Here is a 9612-nt window from a genome sequence, read left to right on the forward strand (position 1 = left end):
GTCTCACTCTCTCAGTATGAGTACTTTTAGTCTGGGTGTGGTGGTGCATGCCTTTAATCCTAGCACTTGGGGAGGCAGAGGCAGGTGGATCTCTGTGAGTTCCAGGCCCACCAGCATGGTAAGACCCTGTCTCAGAGAAGAGGAGAAGGGATAATAATAGTCTTAGAGAATTTTTTTGGAGGGATACATACTAAATATATATTATATTATTATGCAAAAAAGAGAAAATACAGCATTCTAACAAACACAATAAAAAGTTTAAAAGACACCATATAGTATAGTTAAACACAGCAACATTAAAAAACAAACAATAAAACCCCCCAAACACACAAAGGTTCTTTTCCAGAAACAAAACACAGATGCTTTACAAATTCAAAGAAATTAAAATGAAAAGAAAAACTGAGTATCTATGCTGTCTAAAATTAATGCATGGAATTTACTCTATCTCAACAAATATTAAGCAGATGACCTTGTCAATAGCAGTACTGACTACAGAAAGAAAATGTAAGGTAATTTTAAAATTCTAGAATATGGAACTCTGAATATAGAGTTCTATATTTTGAGGACCTGGAGATCGCTCGGTTGGTAAGGTGTTCATCTTACAGGAGGACCTGAGTTCCATCCCCTAAACTCACATTGAGGAAAAAAAAATCCCAGTACAGTGGAGGTACAGACAAGTGGATCGCTAGGGCTCTGTGCTCAGCCAGCCTGGGCTACTTGAGTTCCAGTCCATTCAGAGTACTGTGGGGCTGAGTGGAATGGTGTTTTAGCTTTTCTTTTTTTGAGACAAGGTTTCTTTTTGTAGCCCTGGAACTTGCTCTGTAGACAAGGTTGACTTCAAGAACTCAGAGATCCGCGTGTCTCCTGCACCACCACCACCCAGCATGTTTTATCTTTTGATCTTGCCATGGCGTTGTATTCCTTTCCCTTGAGCAGGATTTCCATTTCCTAAACCTGAGATCGATCATCTCCCAGCTGGAAAGAGCAGTAAATCTATGGAGGCAAATGCAGGAGGGAGAGACTTTAGGAATTTGCGGTTTAAAACGATAACACCTGCAGTGGAGGCATTTGTGCCTCATCCCAATGGTTTTTATGAGATCATTTACTGTTCCTCTTACCTTCATTTACTTTGTCCTCATCATATCTTTCTCTAATTCTTTAAAGATTCATTTATTTTGTTTGAGTGTTGGCCTGCATGTAATGTATGTACATGTGCCACATGTGTGCCTGGTGTTTATGAAGGTCAGGTTTCATGAGACTGCAGTTATGGATGGTTGTGAGTCACTAAGTATTGGGAGCTAAGCCTGGGTTCTCTGAAAAAAAGCCCCGATGCTCTTAACCCCTGAGCCATCTCGATAACTCCTTCAGATCTAATTTTTGCTATCTAAAATATTAAGAGGATGAGGGAATTGGAATAAGTTTACAGATGTAAAATCGACAGAGTTTTTCTGAGTAGACGTTTGAGGTGAAAGAATAATAAACAGCATAATTGCCAGATTTCCGGAATCCATGTTGTGTTTATCATCTCTGCATTATTAAAATGAAATATCTGCAATAACCAAGTTTATAAGGGAGGAGTACTTAGCTCCTTGATTCCGGCTGAGGCTGTCGCCCCACCGGCTTGGCTTCGTGGGAAGTCTGTGGATGTCAGCAAGAGTATCTTGTGGGTTTCTTTCGCTGTGAAGAGACACCATGACCACGATAACTCTTACAAAGAAAACATTTCATTGTGGTGCTCTGCTTACAGTTCAGAGGTTCTGTCCATTATCGTCATGGCGGAACATGGCGGCTTGCAGGCAGACGTGGTGCTGGAGAGGTAGCTGTTACATGTTGATAGGCAGGCAACAGGAAGTAGACTGTGACACTGGGCGGTATCTTGAGCATAGGAGACCTCAAAGCCTGCTCCCACAGTGACACACTTCCTCTACCAAGGTCACACCCTCTTCAACAAGGTCACACCTCCTAATAGTGCCACACTCTATGAGATTATGGGGGCAACTACATTCAAACTACATATGGAAAAGAGTTATAGGAAAGTATGGAACCCTAATGAAGATACATATTCACTAACTGCCAAAGGAGAAATAACATATGTGAAGAGCTCAGGAATATGAAAACATTGTACGCTTGTAGCCTAAATGCATATTTCTGCGCGTATTAGGACTGATAGCCACTTTGACCTGCATTCTCCCAGACAAGAGAAAGACAATTTAAACAAACCCACAACTGTGTACCTATTTTGAACTAACACCCTGTAATCAAAAGTTGTAAATCCCAGATTCCCCCTCCCATCACAGAGACCTCAGAGGTGCCAGGAGATTGCTAGCTCAAGTCTCGAGACACCTAGATGCCCTAAATGTAGAAAATCCCAATATGAACTTTCTGCACTGTGTATAACCTTTGGCTATAAAAAGGAGCTTGTAGCCTTCCCTCGGGACTACAGAGTCAAATAATTCTCTGTAGTCCTAACTAGTTAGAAGTCCCTCCCCCTGCCCCCTGCCCCTGCGGTGTATTTGAATAAAAATTGCTTCTGGTTAATAGACTTCAGTGGTCCGCTCCCTGTTAATTTGCACAATTCCAGGTCCCAACAATATGGTACACATCACCTATAACATTTCAGGAGTAAATCCGTAGGAAATAAAACCTGGTGGCCCAGAGAACAAAATTGGTAATTTTAAATAATGGTGGCAATAAAAGTATGTTACAAACATTTTTTTCATTAATTTTTTTTTTCAGTATAAGCAAACACATAGAGTAGCCAGAGTAAGGAAGCGAACCGGGTCTGACTGAGGACGTGGACCTGAGGGAAGAGAGTTCCAAGGAGAAAGGGTTCACAGCATTTCATGAGCAGTGGCCAAATAAAGAGACCTGAGAAATGTTCCTTAGACAATACTGTAGATCGGTCCTTCGTTTGGGGGTTAGTCCTTCCTAACATGTCTGTTACGTGATTGATTTCCGTTAACCTTCACTTTTCTACACTAGGTAAGATTTCCGGATCCACAGTGAGATCACTTTAGAAATAGTTCTCAACTTTTGAAGACGCGTGTGCTGTTTGTTTGCCTGTAAAAAAATTGGAAGAGTACTTGACAAGGCTGCCAGTATAAAACTCGCACTTTACAAGGTTTAAATGTGTGTGCTGGGTAGTTTTATGTTAACTTGATATGAGCTTAAGTCGTCAGAGAGGAGGGAACCTCAATTAAGAAAATACCTCCGTAAGATTAGACTGCAGGCAAGCCTGCAAGGTGTTTTCTTAATTAGTGATTGATGCGGGAGGGCCCAGCCCATTATGGGTGGGGCCATCTCTGGGCTGGTGGTCCTGGGTTCTATAAGAAAGCAGGCTGAGCAAGCCATGGGGAGCAAGCCTGTAAGCAGCACTCCTCCATGGTCTCTGCATCAGCTCCTGCCTCCAGGTTCCTGCCCTGTTTGAGTTCCTGTCCTAACTTCCTGATGATGAACTGTGATGTGGAAGTGTAAGCCAAACAAATCCTTTCCTCCCCAACTTGCTTTCTTGGTCATTGTGTTTCATCACAGAAATAGAAGCTCTAAGACAGCATGTCACATGTGGTTTATGTAATAAAGATGAGCTAGTATTTTATAGGCAAGTTCCGTGTGTGTGTGTGTGTGTGTGTGTGTGTGTGTGTGTGTGTGTGTGTGTGTGTCTGTGTCTGTGTTGGGAAGCTCAGGGAAATCTCTGGAAAATGTACAGCATTCAAGGTAACAGGAGAATAATATAATTGACTTGGGTGGTAATCTTAGGACTAATCAAGATGAGTTTTGGGGATATTATGCCAGTAGGAGAGAAGAAGCAATTTTAAAGCATGACCTCAGTTGTGATGAGTTAATATAGGAGAAGAGGGGAATGGCTATTAAAAGCCAGGGACGTCTTCAGTAATAACAATAATAGTTCAATTCAATTCAGTTCAATAATAGTGGCCCAGGGTAGAAATAACTGCCATTATGTACCATCTGTTTATTCACTGGTTGGGATCTCTCCAGCATCTTTATAGGTTCATCATTTTGAAATTACCTCATTAGTGCCTATGTTCTCCAATAGGCTATAAATTTAAAAAGAATAAATGTATCTATTTTATAATTTATTCTTAACATATAACACAGTGCCTGTCCCATAATAGCTTTTTTTTTTTTCTGTTTGTTTTGTTTTTTTCGAGACTGGGTTTCTCTGTGTAGCCCCGATTGTCCTAGAATTCACTCTGTAGACCAGGCTGGCCTTGAACTCACAGAGATCTGTCTGTCTCTGCCTCCTGAGTGCTGGGATTAAAGGCTGGTGATTTTTTTGTAGAGGGAAATCCCTGTTTCTTATAACCCTACCTTGAGCAGTTCGTTTCTGGTCCCCTGGCTTTCCACAGAGGCAGCAAACATTGCCCTTTAGAACCCTCTTTGGGCATTCTCTGAGGTCATAGGTTATAATCTATCCGAGGAAATGAAGTTCTCCCAGGGATAAAGTTATCAGTTGGTCTTGTATGAGGTTTAGAACCATTCCCCCCTGGGTCTTAACTATTTTTCATTTTATCTTTGTTGTCAGGAGCTACAAAAACCACATTTTTGCAGCTTGCCTCTAATGTGGGGAGCAAATGGGCTGATGAAATAAATACCCAGCAATATCTGATCATAGGAAGAAAATTTAAGGATCTTAAATTGTAAATGGGATCATATGTGTGCATCTTTAAGCTTTGTCTTTCACAGATCTCTGTGACTTGCCTGGAACTTGTTGTGTAAACGTGCTTAAGCATTTTGAATTTATTTACTCTTTATTATTTCCATTTTGAGACATCCTTTATTTTTAGGACAAAACTACCATCTAAAATGAGTTCTCATCTCAAAACATTTCCTTTTTTTCTTTAATATTCTGTATCAAAATGTTCCAAACCAATAACTTTTGTCTATTTTTTTAAAACTTGATGTTTCCATTTTGTTTTGTTTGTCATTAGAAACTTTTTTTTTTTTTTTTAAAGCAAAATAACTATTCCAATGAAAACACAGGAAGCCGTGTCTGGGATCCAGCAGAGCATGGTACCAGTTCTTGGGCTCACTCTTCCTCCTTCCTTCCTCCCTCCCTCCTTCCTTTCTTTCTTCTCTCCTTCCCTCCTTCCTTCCTTCTCTCTCTCGTTCTTTTTCCTCACCAATACCTTTAAACCAACCAATACATTTGATATGTACGTTCTGTGATGATAGGTTCTTAGAAATGACTTTTGTTATTTTGTTATTTTTTGTGTGATGGACGTCTGGATGGATCAGCGACATCTGGATCAGCGGCTTCGCTCTGTGCTGTCTCCTTTCCAATGAGTTCACTGCCTCCCTCTGCAGGTGAAGCCCAGCAGTGAGTAACTGTCTTAACTGAGCTGTCTTGGAAGAGATCAAAACAATTACTTATGCATGCAAAACTGTACCCTGGAACATGAGTGACGGCTTCCAGAGAACTGGTTTATCTCCTCCAGCGATAGAAACTTCTCGGGTCATGTTTCAAAACCAGAACTGAGGCAACAACTAACCAGACAACACCTGACCAAGACTGTCCAATTCTATATACTGCATGTCCTGTGTCTTAAACATTTTTTTTTTTTTTTAATTTAAAACTCATGCAAGTGCCCTGGAGATGGACCTGGGGCCATCAGACCCAAGGACTTTAGTCTTAAAACTCTGCTTACACCATGGATTTAAAAGAATTTGGGCTAATTTAACCATTTCGATGTATGTGGCAACTCATTTGCTAAGTCAATTTGGTGCCATTTAAATAATCTACAAAGCATAAGCACATGTAGACAATACATATATACATACAACCACACATAAATATAGTTTTTAGGGACTGGAGGGATGGCTCAGTGGTTAAGAGCACTTTTTGTGCTCTTGTAGAGCGCCTGGGTTTGATTCCTAGCACCCACATGATGCAAACAATGGTCTGTAACTCCAGTTCTGGAGTATGGCTCCCTCTTCTGGCCTCCATGAGCACTGCATGGATGTGGTGCACTTGCATGCAAGTGAAACATACAAATTTTTTAAAAATAAAGATTTTCAAATGAAAAGTTTTTTTTTTTTGGTGATTTTGAGACCTATCATTTGCCAGTTTTAAAGTTACACTGATGATCTGATTATTATTTAATAGCGTTGATCAGTCTTTAATTCTAAAACTGTACTTCCAAAGATTTAATAGGACCAAAGTAGAAAAATCTTGTCTTAAAGACACAGTGCCAAACCTCACCAAGGCTCTTAGGAGCTGAGCAGACAGCAATATCTTGGCCTTTAAATGACCATGTCTCCTTTATTTGTTATAAATTGGTCAGGAATTTAAGACTCTTGAAAAACTTATTCTTGATTTCTACATTTTTAAAAGAGGAGCGCACAGGCCGAGAAGGCGATAGTTGTTAATCCTAATGTTACCACTGTAAGTTAAAAATCGTCCTAAAACATTTGTATAGACACACATGTATATGCATATCCCACACCTTAAAATAGGCATGTGAAGAGTAGTAATTTAGTTTGCAATAAAAGATGTAAAGATGAAATGGTCACACAATTTGTTTCGTTTGTCACACAATTCAACTGTTTTATTAGGAAATTCTATGGGAAGGGTGGGTTTGCTGTATTCTTAGATACAAAATGACACAGACTGTTACCTGAAAATAATCATGAACACAGATGACGTAATGGCGTCGAATGAGTAAACTTAGCAAGAGCAAAGTATATGGTTTAATGTCTTCACATCTTCAAAAGGAACAAAGACAGCTGTTGTTGCATAAGGCTACCTTTGTGCATTTCAATCTGCTTGCGCATCTGTTTGGGTACACTCCATCCTATAAAGTGGCCATTATGTTGTGGGTTGGCCCCTTCCTTCTCTGAGAAGGAGACAATCCATCTTCCAGTGCTAGGCCTCTGGGTTCTTACATGTCCAGTATAGATGGGGCGTTTGCTACATCCCCATGCTCTATAGCTTGGCCCTTTGCATGTGAGGCAGGTCAGGATGCTGTTGCTGACCTCTGAGGTTTATCTGAGGGGTCCCTTGGTGGATATGCCTGGCCACTCTGAGGTTTATCTGAGGGGTCCCTTGGTGGATATGCCTGGCCACACGTCTTCAAGGGCAAGCACAACTCTTCAGGCCCATCCTCTGTTCCTGGTTCTCTTTCCCTTGATGTCAGTTGCTGGACACCGATTGAGAAGATGTGAGTGTCTAATGGCTCAGCCCATGGGATCTGAGGTCCCATTTGCAACCTTTGAAGGTTTCTACAGATGTCAAGTGCTGACTAGTTAATAGCATTCTGGCTCATAAGTGCTTGTCCCTAGAGGGTATGAAGTTGATGGGTTTCCTGAAAGTCTCAATTAGCCTGTTGGGAAATGGAGCAGGATTTTCCTCCCTCTCTTGACTAAACTCCTTGATCTTATCATTGTCAACAGGTTTCTTTCTTGATGCAGTTTTCCAGCCCTGCAGTGAAGCTCTCTATCATCATCTTAGGTCGGTCCCTGCTGTGATGTCACAATCTTAGGCAGTGGGTTACAGACATGAGAGGGTCTGTGTTCTGGTCACATGGTCAGCAGACCATTTGCATGTCTTCTAGTTTCCTCTTAGACACCCTCTTTCTCCTCAGCGGTGAAGCAAGTACTCAGGGCTAAGTAAGAACAAAAGCTAGAGTTGAGACCTGGAGAGATGAGACACTCTGCTGCTCAAGCGTGAGGACTGGAGTTTGGATCCCAGCATACAAGTAAAGCTGGCTGGCTTTGGCAGCCCATCTGTGATCCCAACGCTTGGGAGGCAGAGGTGGATTCCCCGGGGCAAGCTGGCAAGCTGGCTAGCTGAATTGGAGAGCTTTGGGTTCTGTGAGGGACCGCATCTCACTAAAACAAAATGGAGAGTGACTGAAGAAGGCATCCAGTGTCAATATCCAGCCTCTACATGCATGCACACCTATGTGCAAAACCATGTACACATGTAAAAGAGGGAAAAAAGTAACTTAGGGTCTGAAAGCTACTGGAAAATTGGGAGGGGTTTTCAGAGACGCTTCCTGGCTTCTTTGCATTGCTGAAGACCCGAGACTGAAAAGGGGGCATTAACTCTAATTGTCCCCGAAGGTCCAGGCACTCCCCTTAGGGGTAGTGCTTCAAGCACTGGCCATGGGGATGGGTGACAGGAAGCTTGATGGCGCTCAGGGCCTGGTTCCATCTCTCTTGATGACTTGGTGTAAATAAGAGAGTACAGAAGTCAGGCTGGGGTTCTAGGGAGTGGGAAAAGACATTTCATTTCTCTGTCCCACTGCCCACTTCCCCCCTTTGGGATAGGATTTGATATAAGTGGAGGTCATCAAGGACACCAGAGGCGTCTCCTTTGATCTTCGTTGGCATAGTCCCCATCCACGAAGGCCAGAATATGAGCCACCTCAGATCACTTTTTAAAACATTTCTACAAAATAGGTCAAGATGACATCATAGTTTAAGCATGCCCATCTATTAGCCAAACTTCTCCATCACCCAGTTTATATTGTGGCCAAAAATACTGAGCTATAATCTTCTCCAGATTCCTAGGATAAAATTTATTCCAATTCTTTGACTAACCACCCTGAGATCTTATCGTTGTCAATGGGTTTCTTGCTACAATTTTTCATCCCTGTAACAGATTCTCCATCACCCACTGTCTGTACTTGTGACATCACCCACTGTCTGTACTTGTGACGTCACCCTACTGTCTGTACTTGTGACATCACCCACTGTCTGTACTTGTGACGTCACCTACTGTCTGTGCTTGTGACGTCACCTACTGTCTGTGCTTGTGACGTCACCCACTGTCTGTGCTTGTGACGTCACCTCCTGTCTGTACTTGTGACATCACCTACTGTCTGTACTTGTGACGTCACCCACTGTCTATAATTGTGACGTCACCCACTGTCTGTACTTGTGACGTCACCCACTGTCTGTACTTGTGACGTCACCCACTGTCTGTACTTGTGACGTCACCCACTGTCTGTACTTGTGACGTCACCTACTGCCTGTACTTGTGACGTCACCCACTGTCTGTACTTGTGACGTCACCCACTGTCTGTACTTGTGACGTCACCCACTGTCTGTGCTTGTGACGTCACCCACTGTCTGTACTTGTGACGTCACCCACTGTCTGTACTTGTGACGTCACCTACTGTCTGTACTTGTGATGTCACTCACTGTGTACTTGTGACGTCACCCACTGTCTGTACTTGTGACATCACCCACTGTCTATAATTGTGACGTCACCCACTGTCTGTACTTGTGACGTCACCTCCTGTCTGTACTTGTGACATCACCCACTGTCTGTACTTGTGACGTCACCCACTGTCTGTACTTGTGACGTCACCCACTGTCTGTACTTGTGACGTCACCTACTGCCTGTACTTGTGACATCACCCACTGTCTGTACTTGTGACATCACCCACTGCCTGTGCTTGTGACGTCACCCACTGTCTGTACTTGTGACGTCACCCACTGTCTGTACTTGTGACGTCACCCACTGTCTGTACTTGTGACGCCACCCACTGTCTGTACTTGTGACGTCACCTACTGTCTGTACTTGTGATGTCACCTACTGTCTGTACTTGTGATGTCACCTACTGTCTGTACTTGTGATGTCACCTA

Source organism: Peromyscus maniculatus, chromosome 8 (genome assembly GCF_049852395.1).
Source record: "Peromyscus maniculatus bairdii isolate BWxNUB_F1_BW_parent chromosome 8, HU_Pman_BW_mat_3.1, whole genome shotgun sequence".
Classification (NCBI taxonomy): Eukaryota; Metazoa; Chordata; class Mammalia; order Rodentia; family Cricetidae; genus Peromyscus; species Peromyscus maniculatus.